Genomic DNA, 18,790 nt, shown 5'->3' with positions numbered 1-18,790 from the left:
GAAAAACTGAAAAGAGAGGTGGAGAAAGAAAAACTAAAACAGTTAGAGAGAGTGAGAAACCAGAGAGAGGAGGAGGAACAGAAAGAGAGGAGAAATGAGGTAACACAAATAGAGACAAGAGAAAATGAGGAGGAGAGGAACAAGGCTGCAAAACAACGGATGGTTGGAGAAATGAGAGAAATTGAAAGGGAGAGGAGAAGAAAGTTAGAGGAAGTGAGAATCCAGACAGAAAAAGAGAAAGAGAAGGAAGAGGAAGAAAAACAAAAAGAGATTGCTCGAACAAAAAAGCAGAGAGAGGAGGAACAAGAAATGGAAAGGAAGAGAGAGGATGCAAGACAGAGAGAGGAGGAGGAAAGGAAGAAAGCCGAAAAGCAGGCTGAGGACAAAAAAAGAGAGATGGAGCAAGAAAAGCAAAAACACTTAGAGAGAGAGAGAATGCAGAGAGAGGAGGAGAAACAGAAAAGAGAGAAAATACAGAAAGAGAAACAACAACAACTCATTGAGAGGAGGAGAGAGGAGGCAAAACAAAGAGAGATTGATAGACAGAGAGAACAAGAACAAAAAATAGAGAGGGAGAGAGAGGAGACAAAACTAAGGGAGGAGGAGGAGGAGAAGAAGAAGGTTGCTAAACAGCAGAAGAAAGAGAGAAAAGAGCTAGAAAAAGAAAAAGAAAAAGAGTTAGAGAGAGAGAGAATCCAGAAAGAGGAGGAGCAACAGTACGCACTGGTGAAACAGTTGGAAGAGCAATACAACATGGCAAGACAAATGGAGGATGAAAAAAAGAAAACACTAGAGAAGGAGAGAGATGAACAACAGACTGAAATGGAGGCAGAGGAACCGAAGAAAGACAAGAGCTTCCGGAGAAGAGCGTTCAACTGGGTTAACCAGAAGATGAAGGAGCGCAACCTCCGGAAGATTGATAGGACCTTCAAGAGAGAGAAGGAGGAGGGGCACGAGGTGTACATCAACGGTAAGGCCTTCCTCTCTGAAAAAACAAGTCAGTTACTGTAAATGTTTTGTTCGATATGTATATCTGACTGTTCTATTTTATTCTAAACTTGGTACTATTGGATATTGTCCTTCTCTCTGTCAGGTGCCATGGCTGGGGGCGTGGCTTCAATGGCCACACACACGCTGCGCACCCGTGCCCAGAGAGAGCAGGAGAAGAGGGAGGAGCTCTTAGAGACGGAGGAGAAGAGGCAGAAGTTAGAGGAAAGCTGGAATAAGTTCCAGGACGAAAAGGCCCAGAAGAAAGGTGCCAAGAAACAAAAGGAGGTGGACCGATATGAGAAGTGGGCCTCGAAAAAGAGAGAGCGGAGGCTTGAAGGAATGGCGGGTGGGGAACATTTTGCAGAGGACCTGCAAGATGACCCAGAGGCGGCCATGTTTCCTGATCAAAAAATGACAATTTGGCAAAAAAGAAAGTTGAGGTGAGAAATAGAGCACACAGGGAAGAGGAGTTAGTAGTAGGATACACATTTCAAACAGACGTGTAGTTGAACGTGAAGTTGTTTGTCTAATGTCAACAGTCTGTATGTGAGCGTCTTATTATCTCTCACTTCCCTTTTTCTGTTATTTTCCTCAGATTGAACGTATTTGAAGATTAAATATGCCGCCCCCCGCCACCACCATCTCCATCTTTCCTCTTCTGACCAGTCATGGTTCTCTTCTTCATCTTCATATGTTTTCCTGTTCCTCCTGCCTTTCCAACATCCCTTTGTTTATACAAATGAAGAACCTTTGTTTCCAAGAGTGTACCCCACACTTTCTACACCTCACTCACACACTACCCCATTAACCCCACATACTACCCCATTAACCCCACACACTACCCCAATTATACACCACACTCACACACTACCCCTCACTCACCAACCACCCCAGTACACCCCACACTCTATAACTACCTCACTACCCCATACTCTATTATATCATGTCATATGACAGCCCATTCATATGAGAGAGTTTGAACCCATCAAGAAAATGTTGCCTGTATGTTGCAGATCTGGTGCTTAATAAAAAATTAAAAGAACTAACTGTCATTCTTGGTTGTCATTATTTGTCACAAAAAAACGAATGGCAAAAACGTACACAGACCGAAATTAAACTTTGCATTATGCTAATATGGCGGTGGTTTGTCTGAAATATTAGTGATATTTTCGAGGCAAAATTGTCATCTGATGGCACTTGACCTGCTCATTGTCATGAATTCTGTGGAGAGAGTCAATGTATTGATCACTGTGAGAGCTACTGGTGGGAGAATCACCATCAGAGATAATGGTGATCAGATGATCAGAGAGTCACTCGGTTGTAGATAGTAGAGATACAGGGGACAAGGACACGGATGTGACTAGTTGGGCTGGTCATGTGACTAGTTGGGCTGGACACTTAGTGGAGTGAATGACTGTTGTATGATTCTTTACTGTAATTCAACCTATTGATGTCTATAATCATGTGTCATGTTGAAACTGTAAAGCTTTTCTGTTGCCTTATTGAGGGTGACATGTCAATATTGTAAAATGCATATTGATGAATGATTAGAGCCTTGTACCAACACACAGTGGACATAACCGTCCATCATCAGAGTCCATGTGTGTAGATAGTTACCAGGATTCTCCGGACCAGGAGTGATGCAGCACAGCAGTGAAGTGGATAGAAGAACCAACTGTTTATAGAGATGCATGATTGTGGGGTGGGAAGCTGTACTTACAATGTACTTCACCTTCAGAGTCAGAGTCCGAGTAGTCCAGCTCTGATGTGGTTCTTATAAGGGGAGTGCATGTACTGGTCTGTCTTGTGTACAAGCAGAGCAGTGACTGAAACCCAGTAGTGTTGTAGTTCTCTCTTCCATCCACTAGAGGGGAGCAGAGAACACTACTATCTCAGGATGACCAAACAGCTGTTATACTCCTAAACCACCAACAAGGGGCGCCTATACATTAGTCAAAAGCCTACTGTTTGTGCTGGTGCTATGACAACCGTGGGGTCTACAGGTCATCGTAAAGGTCAGGTCCTGTCCACTGGGCTCTGTACCTGGAGAAGAAGGGGAGGTCAGTAGGGGACCTGGGGCACTGATCGTGGGCTCAGATAACTCCACAATGGAAGGGGGAGAGAGGAGGGCAGTTAGAAACAACTGTCATAAGCAGAGAGCTGCACCTGAGACATATACCCTCACCATGACAACACCCTCACCATGTCTGTAAATAGTCTGTCAACATGTATATATCTGTATACTAAACACTTGTATAGGAATATCTATATTCTATAGGTTCATTTTGAGTGTGTACTAACATAGGAGAGCAGCGGAAACTTCCGTAACAAATGTTTTTGAAACACAACTTTTTGAGTAAGAGGACTTGTGTTGTCATAGTCACTGCTCTGTCAGGTTGCTGTGGGACTATCGTTCCATCTGACTACGGTAAGCATGGATACCTCTGGGCTCGCTGAGTCTCTGTTTAGAACTTCAATGGTTCCAGGCATAAACTGGGGCCTGGAGTTTTTCCTGACCATGTGACCTGGCCAGCAAAACCTCCTGGCCCCTTGAAATTATAGCATATGGATTTTTTTTGGAGGGGGCATTAAAAGAGGAAGATGGAGGGAAATTAAAAAGACTGTTAAAACAATAATATCTACTCATCAAACACTTTATTAGAAACACCTGTACACCTTCTCATGGTGGAGGTGGTGTAACGGTGTGGGGAATGTTTTCTTGGCACACTTTGGGCCTGTTAATACCAATCAATCATCACTTGAATTCCACAGCCTATTTGAGTATTGTTGCTGACCATGTGCATCCCTACATGGCCACAATTTACCCATCTTCTAATGGCTACTTCCAGCATGATAATGCACCACAAATGTCACAAAGCAAAAGTGGTCGCAAACTGGTTTCATGAACATGACAATGGGTTCAGTGTGTGATGCAATGTGATGCAATCATTTCATCATGGTCATCATGGACCAGAATCTCAAAGGAATGTTTCCAACATCTTGTGGAATCAATGCCACGAAGAATTGAGGCTGTTTTGAGAGCAAAGGGAGGCCCTAACCAGTATTAGTACAGTGTTCCTTAAAAAGTGCTCAGTGAGTGTATACAGAATAGGACTAGGATACAAACCAAACATTTGTCCCCCTGTCAACAAAGATGAAACAGGCACAGATTACCTATTTTTTTCTGATCATAATACGTACGTATTTATTGCCTGTTTGCTTGTTCCTGACATTGCTTCTTTTTCCATATTACAAAGAGTAAGACCAGGACTGTACAAACCTTTGATAAACATGAACAGCTCCCTCCACCTCCTCTTGCTCCTCCTCTTCCTACAACAGCAAAGCAATAATCAACACCATCATCATACAGCATCTACTGTTAGACCAAGAGAATATGGTACTGCACGTCTGTACACACATGAATAGATGCATTCACCATCTGCGCAATGTTTACAAGTAAAACAGATTCTAAAAAAAAAAGAGTTACAGACAGTTCTTACTATTCTTTTATTTTCTTGTTTGTTTGTTTTTACTTTGTATCGATAACTGGTTTTCTTTTCATAAAACACAGTAAAGGTTATGAATGCTGGGATCGTTCCTACCATGAATGCTGGGATCGTTCCTACCATGATAACTTGATGATATGAGTAACTCCTCAATCTGTCATGCAGGGTTAGGGTTAGGGTTAGGGTTAGGGTTAGGGTTAGGGTTAGGCCTTTCTGGACACCCAAGGTCACCTTACAGTAAGCTAAAAATATATTAAAAGTGCAACAAAAGCACTGTTATAATCAAGGAGATCAAAAAAGACATGCAACATGTTGAAACATAATAACTAAGGACAAAACAGCAACAACAAGACATGAACAGCATACAAATACAGGGTATAAAACAACAAGACAGGTTACTAAACAGTAGGAGGCAAACAGCAATAGGACATGTACAGCATAAAAACAGGGAATAGTGAGTGGCAGTTTTCAGTAGGTGAGAAGTGTCAGTTGTAGGCCATGGTGAACAGGTGTGTTTTGAGCAGTTTTTTTGAATGAATGCAGTGTGTCTGTATGTCCCTCTCACATGATATATTTCCTCTTGTATCTAATTGAATGATTTTATGCATTAATTTTCCCACAGACATATGACACTTACGTAGCTGACACAAAAGGAGCAATGCAGCAGGACAGGAAAGAGAAAAGAAACCCTTATCTCTGTCAATTTGGAAATGGCAATAATGTAATAAACACAAGTATACTGCACAAACGACAAAGGGACACGTGAGGCCAATTATGAAATCAGAGACAAAGGTGGGCGTGAGGCCTTGATTTTTCTTCAAATTAGCACCTACAGAGAGAACAACGCAGTACAACGTAAGATCTGAATACGACTCCTGAAAGACAAAGTACTCTTTATTCAATTTTCTTTTTATCCAGTCTTGTCTAGTAAGCAAAACGTGTTTTATTCAAATGTATAGGATTTAGCTGCCATTCCTATTCGTTTATCAATTAATGTTATAAATATTATGCATTGGAAAAGGCAGTGCTCTGTGCAAAGTGCTATGTAGATGCAGTATTTACAGGAATTTCAATTCGATCACGTAAATGTATTTCTTGTTCCTGTTCAATTCTTTCTTCAGTCTGCTCTCTGTGACTCCGCATCCTAATATCCTGCCGCGAGCTGCAGAGGCTGTCCCGGTATGAACCGTCAGAACAGAAACACTGTGGATGGACCTACGTATGGCCTCTGAAATAGATACGCAGCGTCCGTTAACCGGCTCGACAGCCCCGACCGACACATGCAGAGCCTTGACGGATTCATAGTAGGAGTTATCTGTTTCACCCCGGGCAAATCAGAAACCCTGATTCCGAACTTAACAGCTAAGACCAAAGACACATGAAACGCCACTGAAAGAATTACTTCTAGAACTTAATACCCGATGCAATGATAAAATACAGGGTCGAGCGTTCACAACAGAATTTTACTTGCCACTTTCCCTACACACCTGTGCAAATTATCACTCAGCCAACGTGCGCTGTGTTGTGCTCAACCACTGCAATCATTAGCTGCCAAAACCACGTGTATAATTAATCCAGTGCAATCCAATGGAGGTGAAATCATTGCACATCGACGTGAGACGGTGACCCCCACTGGTGTGCACTTGCCAGCTATAGTAGTGTGTATTATCTTTCTGTTTTTCAGAGATGAACCTATTTCTCTCGCTCGTCCTGGCCGCGGGGCTGCACCTGACCCTCAGCCTGCCAGCCTCTACAGGTGAGTGAGACTACACACCTGCCCCCGTGAAGACAAGCGCATTCTGTCCTGGTTAAACACTGCCTGGTAAAGTGTTTCATTGCCTTTCGCCAGTGAACTTGGCTACTTCGAGTGGTTCAAGGGGCAGTCGTATTGACTGTATATACAGGGCTTGGCACCGTTTTAGTCCTTCGGACAATTTTTTTTTTTTTTTTTTTTTTACTTGTCCGAAAACTGAAGTCACATTTTCAGAATGGTCTGAATTTAGGGCTGATATTATATTGCTTCGGTCACAATTTGTCGACAACCTTAATTTGTTTAAGGAAATAACAGACATGTTCAACCCTGTTATGAATGCCTCACGACTTTAGTTCAACTCAAGTATAAGCTTGTTTTTGTAGTAGAATTTAAGTAATGGTATTTTGAAATAACATACCGTTAACCAGAGCTGTTGATTCATTCAGAGACTTTATTCACAGAGGAAGCCGTGTCAGGTTTGCAAAGTTGAACACACTTTCCACTTCCGTTTCCTGTCTTTTTATAGACATCACATAGGTCAACACCCTTCATTCAACAAACGTCTACTTCCTGTCTACATACACCAATAATATTCAAGAACTACATTTCGTCATCCAGGGGCTACGCCCCCTTTGACTTGGCGTCGGTCAGTCTACTTGAGAGATCAATTGACCTAGGCTATTTTCTAAAGCCCTTTTGTCCTGGCTGTTTACAACTGTGTTTATTACCCATCTATCCTGTCCCTAGATCACTCGATCCTGTTTATACAGCTGTGTACCATTTTACTTCAAAGCATCCATACCCTCTAGTCAACCCCCACTTATCTGATCTCACCCCTCTGAGATGTTCCAGGACCATCTGGTGTCCTTGTGACCTTTTCCCCTAGGTGTGGGATTACCACCCTTATATTGTCTTTAAATTTACCATATTTTACGCCATTGTTTGTCAACAATGCAGTTGCAAACAAACACGGTATAGTTTTTACCATGTTTCTTCTCATGAGTGGTCAGTTCTTGCATCCAAAGCTCTGTCCATGAATTTCAGTGGTTACATTTTTCCCTCAGCTCTTAAGTTTAAAAAAAATATATATATAATAATACTTGTCTGTGTGGTTTGAGTGGCAGGCTCCAAATCCATTTTGCCTTCTCCAAGACAAGTTTATCCAGCTCACTCAGGATGAATATCATAATCTTTTTCCACATTTAGGGCACTTGGCAGTAGGAGATGGATATGTTATCTTAACAATTTGCTCATGTTGGTCTGCAGGGGAAAGTTTGGGAAGTCCTTTCATTCAAAGTGCAGTGGAGGAGGCAAAGAGACTTGTAGATGAAGCATACAAGTATTCCAGAGAAAAGTGGGTGAACATATACATTTTCAGAAGAGAACAAAAGCCATGACACCTTTTTGACCGTCATGTCTCCTCTTCACCATTTCACTACCATTTGTATGCTACCTGTTTTTTTCCCTAAAGGAAATGACACTTTCATACCTTGTGCAACAGTGCCTCAAATGCTTTGAGGCATTTTTTTTTATTATTGTGTTCAACAGCCGTGACCTCTGATTGTGTTTCCTGGTGCTGCAGAAGCTTGGAGAGGGTGCGTAGGGAGGCCACCAAGCCCTCAGACGTCCTGCGGCTCATGAAACAGCCTGTCAGAGACACGCGCAGTGCCGTGCGAGCTGCGGACTACTTGGAGAACAGCCTGAGACTGATACATGAGAGCCCACCGCATTCACAAACGCTCCATCAATGCAACAGGTCAGTTGCATCCATGCACACATGCAGGCATACGTGTGCATGCACACAACACGTCAGTCACACATGCACACACTTATTCAATCTCATCTACGTATTTCCCCTCTACATACTATAGACACACGCACTCCTATTTGGGACACGTTCTCGTATGTCTTGTTTCTCAGACCTGCTCACTGAAGAGGAGCTCGAGGTCATCGTCCGGGTGAGCGGCTGTGAGGCTCGAACCCGGCCTCCGTCCTGCCGCACCACGCCCAACCTCGCCAAGTTCCGCACTGCCACCAGCGTCTGCAACAACCTGTAAGGGCAACTATAATAACAATATCAGGCTTTATCTCCTTACCATGGTAGTCAGGGCAAAGCCGGTATGCTGATTGACATCTGCGGGTTTGGCTGCATACAATGCAACCGTCTTGGGTCCTTTGAGCAGAGTGACTGTTGGGTGGAACATAAGGAGGTCCAGTGCTGTTCCTGAAGGTGGGCCATGGCATGGCGTCGGCCGCAGGCAGCCTGAGTTTCTCAAGTGAAGTTGCTTAACCCACCAACTGCCAAGGAATTCCGGAACACTCGCCACCTAGAGTGCCAAGTGTATTATGGGCCCACACAAAAAAGAACAATAATAAAATAAAAATTCATGCTTGTTTCCAGGAAGGACCCTTTTCTTGGAGCATCCAACACGCCCTTCACTCGCTGGCTGAGAGCGGAATATGATGATGGGGTCTCTGCACCAAGGGGCTTTGACAGAACCAAGACCTTCAACAACTTCATGCTCCCGCTGGTATAGTGAACAAAACCAGCCAGTTCACATAAACTGAGACAAGTAATGATGCTTGAAAAATACAGTTGGTTTCTTACCAGTTCAAACTACTTGTGGAACTGGAACCAGGCACAATGGGGATGAAATAGTGCGGAGAAGAGCGTTGAACATGGTTGGAATGACTGCAATCCTGTCGCCATAAGGCATGTACGTTTTGATAAATACCATGATTATACACTCCCCATCCCCCCCCTCCTCTGTATCCAGGTCAGGGAAGTCTCTAATCGTATCCTGAAAACGACAGACGTGGGTGTGGTCAGCGATCCAGAGTTCTCCCACTTTTTGACCATCTTTGGCCAGTGGATCGACCACGACCTGACCTTCACGCCCTTCTCCCCCAGCATCCGCTCCTTCAGCAACGGTCTGGACTGTGACGAGAGCTGCGAGCGCTCCGATCCCTGCTTCCCCATCCAGGTCAGTCCCGCACCCCAACTCCTCTCCTTGCACCCCAACATCCCATCCTGTCAACCACACTTCCCTTCTGTATACACCAAGCACATTCTCAGTCCAGGGATGTTCTCCCTGGGGTTTTCATAATGCAATCCATCACTGCGCTGTTCAAAAAACCTGGGGAGAACCCTGGGGTACTCTCTAACTCCTCTTATTTGCCCCATAACCAGATTCCTCGCGGGGACCCCCGGCTGCACACTGGGCCAGACAGCTGCCTCCCGGTCTTCAGTACCGGAACCACCGCCTTTCTGTTTGGTGGTGTGGCCGAAAAGAGGGAGCAGATCAACGCTCTGACAGCCTTCCTGGACATGGGCCAGGTCTACGGCTCTGAAGAGGGGCTGGCGAAAGACCTCCGGAACCTCGACGACGACGGAGGCCTGCTGCGCGTCAACACCAAGTTCACAGACAATGGGCGTGAGCTGCTGCCCTTCACCATTATGGAGGTGAACGCCTGTGCCACACGCCAGGAGATCACCGGCGACCCCAATGCCCAGGAGGTGCCCTGCTTCATAGCAGGTTAGCCTCAACATGGGTACTGCACGATAAGGACACCGGCCCCTTCTCATAATCCAAACACCCCCACTTTCTGGGGCTTTTCTCTCAGGGAGAGGGGGGACAGCAGGGCTAGTAAGAGCCTGTTATGTATTACCATCTGTCAGTCCAGTATCCATTCTCAGGACAGTGTATTCCTGTTCATGGACTCCCTGGCCACTCCTAAATCCCAGTCAGTTCCCTTCACCTGCACCTCATAGTAGAATCTCCTTGAGGGAAAACTCCTTTCCCAGGACATTGACACATCTGCCAAACCTCTCAGGGCGGTCCTGTCTAGTGTCTACATGTCTCACTTGTTTCACATCCTCAGACAGGATGCGACAGGGATGTGTAGAGTCATGTCCACTGTGGAGAGAAACATACCGTTCACATGAGAAACATTATGACTGAATTAGCAAGTACAGTACAAGTGGATATCATTAATCTGGGGGATTGTGTGTGAGGCTTGATTGTTATAAAATACAATGTGGATACAGTAAGGGCTGTCCATGTGTGACTAGGTAACAAATGACAGCACACCCAATAGCAAATGTCAATGATGTTTATGGTTGTAAATGACCAGCCTGGCTTTACCAAGCTTATAGCTGTAAACCACACTAATACCCCCCCCCCCATCTTCAGCAGTTGACCAAATGCAGTCTGAATGGGTTGATCTAAACGTGTGCTCTCGACATCTCTGTCCCCAGGTGATACCCGCCCGAATGAGAATGTAGCCCTTACCACTATTCACACATTCTTTTTGCGGGAGCACAACCGCCTGGCTCGTGCTCTGCGCCGTCTGAACCCACACTGAGACAGTGAGACTCTCTACCAGCAGGCCCGCAAGATCATGGGCGCCTACATCCAGGTAACACACCCACACATCCTCATGCTCTCCTCTCTGCTGATTTCTCATCAGTCCCCCAGTTAATCTACATTGACTCTCTCATTGATCCCCTTCATCAGTATCCGGCATTCCACAGTGGGGCTTAGGTTGTGCATGCCAAGGCCAATTGCTTTTCCAGTCACTCCTGCCCTATACAGTACACTTGAAACCTCAGGCTTTTTGCCTTCTCTACCTTGCTAGCGAACTTGGTGGGTGGCAAGAATAATCAAAGTTAGCTCGCTGTAACTACACGATCGAACTGACCTGAATAGTGCTTTTACAAATAATATTGCCATAAGCTGTTGACATTCAAACAGGCTTGTTCACTGGGCTTTTAGCACTAGCTGTCCACTAGTAAGCCTTGGCACACCCTGGCACCACTGTCAAAGCGGCTAATGATGTGGACTAGCACCGTGGGCGTCTAGCAGGGCATACCCTCTCCTCCTTATTTTCTGTCTGCCTACACCATGTCCAATAAAAACTGAACTGAGACTACCACACCAAAAAAAACCGGTTAATGATGTACAGTACACACCCACAGCCCACTCTCACTCCCCCTCTCCAACCCAGGTGTTTGTGTTCCGTGACTATCTACCAGTCATTGTGGGTGACGAAGCAATGAAGCGCCAGCTAGGACCTTACCCTGGCTATAATTAGAATATCAATCCCAGCATCGCCAATGTGTTTGCTACGGCGGCATTCCGCTTCGCCCACCCGACCATCCAGCCCACCTTGTTCCGCCTGGACGACCTCTTCAGGGAAAACAGACAGTTTCCAAGCATCCCCCTCTTTAAGGGTTTCTCCACCCCCTGGAGAGTCATATTTGAGGGTTAGTGCTGGGGCGTTGGGATGCCTGGTAAAGTATCTGCCAAGTGGGAAACATTTTCATCAGGTAATCCTGTTCTGTTTCCTCTTTCTCTGCTTTTTTCTGCCTCTTTCCTCTCCTCTTCTAGGTGGTATTGACTCTCTGCTCAGGGGTCTGCTGCGCCGACCAGCCAAGCTGAACACTCAGGACAGCATCTTGGTGGAGGCTCTGAGAGACAAACTCTTTTCGTTTGTGGAGGATATGGCGATGGACCTGGGCTCCCTCAATATGCAGCGTGCCCGTGACCATGGCATTCCTGGTACACCGCTCTCCTGTATCCCCCTAGGATAGGTCTAAGAACATCAATCATTATTATTACTACCCTAAGGGGTCACCAACCCGAACGTCGCTGGTTCAAATTGCGCTTAGGACACTACTTCACATTTTCTTTTGTGTTAATTCTTGTTGCTTATGCTCGTATTTGCTAATGCCTTCCCTGACAACTTACCCTAACCTTAATCACTCGAAGTTAATGCCTAATACTGCCTGACTATCACGCAATTTGTAATTCACATGGTCAACCATACGTAAACATTGGTTTTCTGTGGCATGAACAATTGGAACGTTTGTATCGGAATTATCAGGTTGCCACGATGAAGATATCTAGGGACGAACATGGCAAGCTTGTATGGAATGCTCCACAGGAGACCATTTTAGCTAGATTGTTGAATCTGACTTTAAATGTAATGTCATAATCGGGACAAGTGTGCTAGGGCAAAAGTGGCTAGTCACTAATATAGCTGAGAACAGGCATGCAGTGCTGCAACACGGATGTGGTTTCGGTGTCTCCGGTGACGTTTACTTCACCAGCGCTTTTCAGTTCACCTCACTGAGCCAGTCTTTTCCTTCCCTTTTCACCCTAGCCTACAATGCATGGCGCAAGTTCTGTGGGCTCCCTGCACCTAGGAACCACGTTGAGCTGGCGCAGGTTCTGAACAACCCAAGCCTGGCCCACAGACTGCTGCAGCTCTACGGCACGCCGGCCAACATTGACGTGTGGCTAGGGGGCGTGGCTGAACCCTTTGTACAGGGGGGGCGCGTGGGGCCTCTCTTCGCTTGTCTCATCGCCACCCAGTTCCAGAGGATCCGTGAGGGAGACAGGTGCGTGTGTGTTTGGGGGATGCTGTGTGTGTGTCAGTCAAGGAAGGCTGGTGGAGGTAGAAATCGGAGGACTGGTTCATTGTAATGAATGGAACGAGGAATGGTAATCAGTGTTCCTTCCACACCTTACAATGAGCCAGTCCTCCGATGTCTGCCTTCCCTGGTGTCTATTTTGAATGCATGTCTGTACTGTATGTGAATCTCTTTCACTTTTGTGGTGGAAGTCTAGGATTTACCACTCTGTACTTTAGCTCTTCGGAGGTAAGAATCAAGAAACAAGTCCTGAGTAGCCACAATATCTGAGTCCGGTATTTATTGCTTGCAAACAAGAGACAAGAGCGTAACAGCAGCCCAGCGTAGAACTGGGGTTCGTTCAGCACAAGTCTAAAGAGACAATGATTAGGTTTGTCTTTTATACATTTTGAACATATTGCCAGGCGCCTACAAGGCTATCGGCTGATGGCCTTGTGCTTACGTGTGAAAGGGCGGGAGAGAATGAACAATGGGGAGGCTTTCTTTACTGATTAATCGCCGTTCAACATTTCACACCTATCGACAGGATGCGCCTGTCCCCCCATTATTGCTCTCTCCTACCACTCCCTCAGAGATCACCGCTGTTCATATGGTAAATCATACAGTGCTTCTCAGAACAATGGCTATAGAACTTTAGAGGAGTGGCAAGAGAAAATGTCATCACAGTAGTTACACAAGTTGTATCAGTCATATGAAAGTGTATAACCTGAAAATAGTTCTATGAATGTATTTTCCATAACACTTTGCTCCTCCCCAGACTGTGGTATGAGAGCCCAGGAGTCTTCACCGCCAGACAGAGGGCAGCCCTGAGCACTGCCTCTCTGAACCGGATCATCTGTGACAACACTGGCATCACCAGACAACACTGGCATCACAAGCCTGGCAGTAGTAGGCTCATCCCCTGCTCCAATGTCTCGCGTGTAGACCTCTCAGTCTGGAGGGACAGAGGCTGTTCAAATTCTGGTGAGTGGCCTCTGTCTCCATGGCCCGGTCTACACTTGTTGCTTATGTCTTGTTGCTTATGACTGGAGGTCTACGTGTGTGGAGGTTGTGTTCCGTTGTTGGCCCTGTTTCAGCTGACCACCTCGCACTCTCATTTTCATTTCACCTTTATTTACACGGGACAAACGCAGTGGATTGTATTTCTAGTCCCAGTCTGGCCACAGAAGGCGCATGCAGCTGAAAACATTTGAACTGAGACTTTGTAATACCAGGTGTGGACACGGATCTGATCATACCAGGATAACAAGTCTGATTTTAGTGTAGATGAGGCCTATGAAGACACAGACACTGTGTATGCATGATTACTGAAGAGTGAGGGAATACAGGAGTGAATCAGTACTTTATTTATATGTCTGTATAGACTTGAAGTGATTAATTTGCTCCACAACTCTCCTATTCAAGTGTGACTTTCTTAGTCAAATAGAGAATCTAGCTAGAGCTTCATGTGTGTTTGAGTTGGCTGGCTAACTTCATCCTGAAATGATTGACTTGCGTGATTGGATCTTGCTCTACCATATTCTCAGTCTTGTATGAAGCCCTTGCATGAACTATGCCTTTGCACTTAACAAGTCAATCTTACAAAAGAGATTTTAAATCTGAGATGACAAATAAAATGATTACATAATAATAACTTGTGTAATATGTATATGTGCTTCTAATAACACATGTGGTTTCTGATCTTACAGGTGAAAGCTGCTATGATGACAAGGTCAGTATTTTTATGACTTGCCTGCCTGTGAAATTGGATACACATTCAGTTATGAAGTAATTTTGACCAATACCATGGTAGTCAAATCAAGCTAAATGTCTTTTTTTCTGGGTGGAAGGGCTCTGTGCTACCCACCAGGTCCCAGCACAGAGCCCTTCCACCCAGAAAAAAAACAGACATTTAGCTTGATTTGACTACCATGGTATTGGTCAAAATTACTTTTTAAAAAGGGGCAATCTGGAATTGGTGCAACCACTTTTAAATGAAATATGTAGGTTGATTATTAAAGAATGCCACTTCTAAATGCCTGTTAGTTCGTGCTTGTTTTATGCCATTGGTTACAAAGTGTAATTGTAAAACTACACTGTATAGCTTTAAAAACATGGTTAAAATTGTTGGGGCTTTTGCTCTAGCTAGCTCAGCAGTCATGTCCTCTAAACCCAACTGAGTGCGTACAGAATTTGGACTCACAACTGCTTATACGTGATTGCTCTTAAGCACGTGCCAAGGACAGAGCAAAGCCAGCAAAAATGTACGTCACAAGCTTTTTCTCTGACACCACTTGGACAATTTTGATTAAACTTGGGTGAATGATTGGTCTTGCCATACAGATTAGGAAATTACGCTGATTGTCCAAATTGACTAAACTATTGTTTAGGAGTTTCGAGGTGATGTCATAATAGGGAGCAAAGTGGAGAGCTAGGAGTGTCCGCAGTGAGCTGTTCTTGGTTAAATGCTGAGCACAGGGCTGTGTCTGGGTGCTCCGTGCGCTAGCAGCGATATGCTAACACCAACTAGGTAGGCATTGCTATGCTAGTAAGAGAGTAGCTTGATAGTAAGAGGGCATAAAATACATTTAGAAAGTCTGTCATACAAAGAGTGTGTATTTAGATGTCCTCAATTTCAACTGAAGTACCCGCCATCTTGTGAGATGTGTTTGTCCCGCCCCTCCTTCAAGCAATAGTGTCGCTGTAGCCCCTAACGCCGTAGGCATAATGCATTTGGGAATAATATTTTGAGAAATTAATGCAAAGCTGATAGTCAAATAAACACTTCAGGTTCTGGTAACTTTTCAGTCTAGCTAGGAATGCAGCTGTAGGCCTATAGCCTAATGAATTTGTGAATAATATTTTGTGAGTGACGTCTGTTATGCAGCATCATTTAATACCAAAACTTGGCCTATATCAATATGGAAACCAGAGGTGTGTAACCTTGGTTTATAGCCAGTTGTCATAAATTATGTGTATCTTTACCGATACCGTCAAGTATAAATGTCAGATACGCTCGTCCAGAAACAGAACAGCCGTGATTACAGATGAACTAAAGAGAGGGAACACGTCCTTGAAACTGACCTCCCGGAGGATCCTTCAGTCCTTCTACTCTGGAGCTGTGGAGAGCATCCTGGCTGGCAACATGGAGCTCCAACCCCCCCTCTCCATGTCCTGTACACCAGGAGGTGTAGGACCAGAGCCTACAGGATAATGAAGGACCCTCACCACCCAAAAAACGGACTGTTCCAGCTGCTGCGGTCAGGCAAACATAATTACCCATTGCAGACTCATCCTCCACTGTAATTATCTGTACACTGTAAAACATTTTAGGTCAGTTTAACTTGCAAATGAAGGTTCACCTGCTGCCTTAAAACTGCAAGTTAACTCAACTGAAGATTACCTTTGTTTCAACTCTGAAAATAAAGTTCAAAAGGTTGATTATACTACAATGTTCTAGTTGTCACAATATTGTTTTTTAAGTTGTTGAAGTTGACTTAACTTTTAATCACTTGTAATCTTAACTTGATACCATTAGTTGAAACAAAAAAATCATTATACATCATCAATACATGAAAACTTTTAATCACATCTTGTTTAAACTTGATACTGTGAGTTAAAACAAAAAACTTTTTTCATTTAAAATTAAGTGGATCATAATTCCAAATTTGTTTCAACTTGCATGGTAAATGACCTCACACTGAATTCTAAAAATACATGTTTATATAAACTTTAACAGGGGTTAAAGGCTGTAACATGCCATACCCAATGTATGTCTAACATACCTGAACAGGTGCACTCACAAGTGCAAGTGTGTGCGTGTGTGTGTCTGTGTGTGGGGGGGGGGGTGGACTTGCACACAGACAGGACGGACAGACAGAGACAGACAGAGAGAGGGTGGACTTGTAGACAGACAGGACAGACGGACAGAGGGTGGACTTGTAGACAGACAAGACAGACGGACAGAGGGTGGACTTGTAGAAACAAAGAAGGTGAGGTAGGGTTGAACAATGGGGTATGTGAGATACTAAACAGATAATCTTAAAATCTCAAAATGAAAATATATAATGTTGGTGTAAAGAACAAGGCAAGCTTCCCAAATAACTGCTGCCTCCTAGTAGTTGCTTGACAAGTGCATTCCTTTGTTTACATGCGATATCTAAGCAGTTATCTAAGCAGAGTCCATGGATTCTGGCTGAACATTGGTCCGGTTTAATGTTCATGACAACCCTCTGAAGGAACTCAAAAGAGTACCTCATATTACGTGGGTACTCAAGGTTAAGGCAGTAGATTGCGCCCAGTAACATGGCAAAGCCCGTGGGCACATCTCTGAGGTCATGTAGGATGATTTTCTCCTCTACTACCAGAGCCACGTTGAAAACATCCAAAGGAAATGCATCATGCAGAGGGCCTTCGTGTCCAATCAACAGTCCAACTTGCATTCCTCTCATTATCACGTCAAGGGTTTCACCATGAACCTGAAAACATAAAGAGAAAAACACACATCTTAACTGACTGACTTAAACATCACTGCTATTCTAATAAAGAAAGGCTACAAATATCTTTGAAATTAGTTGAGTGAGTGTTGTCATTGCCTTTCTGCATGTTCATTGTTAAACCCAAATAATAAAATAAACCAACAGTCATTTTGGCCACTATGTGGAGCTAAACTGAGAGAAATGTACTGCATTGAAATTTTCTCTATTTCTCAAAAATGTAGTATATTGGGATTTTAAGTATGAATAAGAATTCAATGTTTTATACATTGCATTTGAAATGAAAGAATGATTATTATAGACTATGCATCATACAGCTACATGCACATGGACAGAAACTCCGGGACACACCTCTTAACTAACATGTAACACGTGGTCAATAAAAAAAAAAGTCTAGGCTGTAGCCTACTACTTTATCATCCCATCAAACTTTTTTCTGATATACTGATATACTACTAGGCTATTTTTTTAGAGAAGTTAGCATTACATTTATAAAAAAATAAAAAAAAAAAAATAAATATATATATATATATATATATATATATAAGTCTGGATATTTTATTACATATTGGTTAAGTTATTGCATTTTGGGTTTCATTACACTTTCGATTTAAATTAAGGGCACATTTCATAAATTTTTCAGACATTACTACATTTGCTTGCCATAGGGACAAAATTCTAATTATTTCAAGGAAACCTCGTCAATGTTGGGTGTGTGGTGTTTGCCAAACATAGGGCATAGTTATTTTTACAATTGTGATAATAATAACTTAAGATGAAGAATTATTACATTTACTATTTCATTTGTAAAAATTATCCCATACCACTTCTGAAAATGAGTGTATAACGAATGTAATATAAAATGTGTAAATACAGTGTCTTACATCACACATCCTGATTATGTCGGAGGAATCTTCTGCAAGGTAGCATGGAAGACCAAGTAGGGCAGCTGTTCTTTTGTTTTGGTTGGTGTCCTACAAGAACAGACAAGAGTTTGTGAATAGGATATCCAAGCTACAATACTACTATTTTAGTACATCAACAAGAAATGATTTCTATGCAGTACATACCTCCTTTTGAAGACAACTGAGAACACTGCTCAGGCGCAACCTCCTGCCTGATGCAGCAGCTGCTTCGTACATCTGTAGAACACCTGGCACCAAGGCATCAAGTCCATCCAGGAATGACTCCAGCAGGTCTTTGGTGACGATTCTACTGAACTCGGCACTAAGCTGAAACCAATAATAAAAAAGCAGAGAAAAGGGGCAATAAATTAGGGAAAATTAAGAGCAGCATAGAGCTCTAAGGGGTAGACACACAAAAAACACAAATATGATTGCAACATATAGTGCATAGTTTGTCTACCTCAAAGCTCAAGTAACACAATATAGGATTTCTATGCTGTACTCAGTTGGCAAAGGACAATGCAGGCCATCTGTCCACGACTGCAGAAATGAGTGGCTCGTCACCAATGATCTCTTGTCTTCGCTGGGAGAATGTTGCAGTCATCAATTCATCGAGCAGGTGCAAATCTGGCTCTCTCTTCTGCACTTCCAAAAGCATGGTCTCACGATCCTTATCTGATTTAACAGTAGTTTGTCCATAAGGTGGCTCTGGTAAGTAGTGGATC

General features: G+C 43.8%; 1 pseudogene across 1 annotated transcript; it reads left to right on the top strand.

Moving 5' to 3' along the window:
- Positions 1–891: 891 nt before the first annotated feature.
- On the top strand, positions 892–17,154 carry LOC310822357 (eosinophil peroxidase-like; annotated as a pseudogene). The gene is made up of 15 exons: positions 892–970; positions 6,181–6,252; positions 7,456–7,603; positions 7,832–8,005; positions 8,170–8,302; positions 8,651–8,780; positions 9,027–9,233; positions 9,440–9,785; positions 10,508–10,668; positions 11,257–11,515; positions 11,640–11,810; positions 12,415–12,652; positions 13,443–13,648; positions 14,374–14,396; positions 17,032–17,154. The product of its transcript is annotated as an eosinophil peroxidase-like (transcript).
- Positions 17,155–18,790: the final 1,636 nt, after the last annotated feature.

This window comes from Argentina silus (assembly GCF_951799395.1).
Source record: "Argentina silus genome assembly, chromosome: X".
In the NCBI taxonomy this organism is placed as follows: domain Eukaryota; kingdom Metazoa; phylum Chordata; class Actinopteri; order Argentiniformes; family Argentinidae; genus Argentina; species Argentina silus.
Note: the sequence above shows the minus strand (reverse complement) of the source record. Positions and strands in the feature narration are given on the sequence as shown.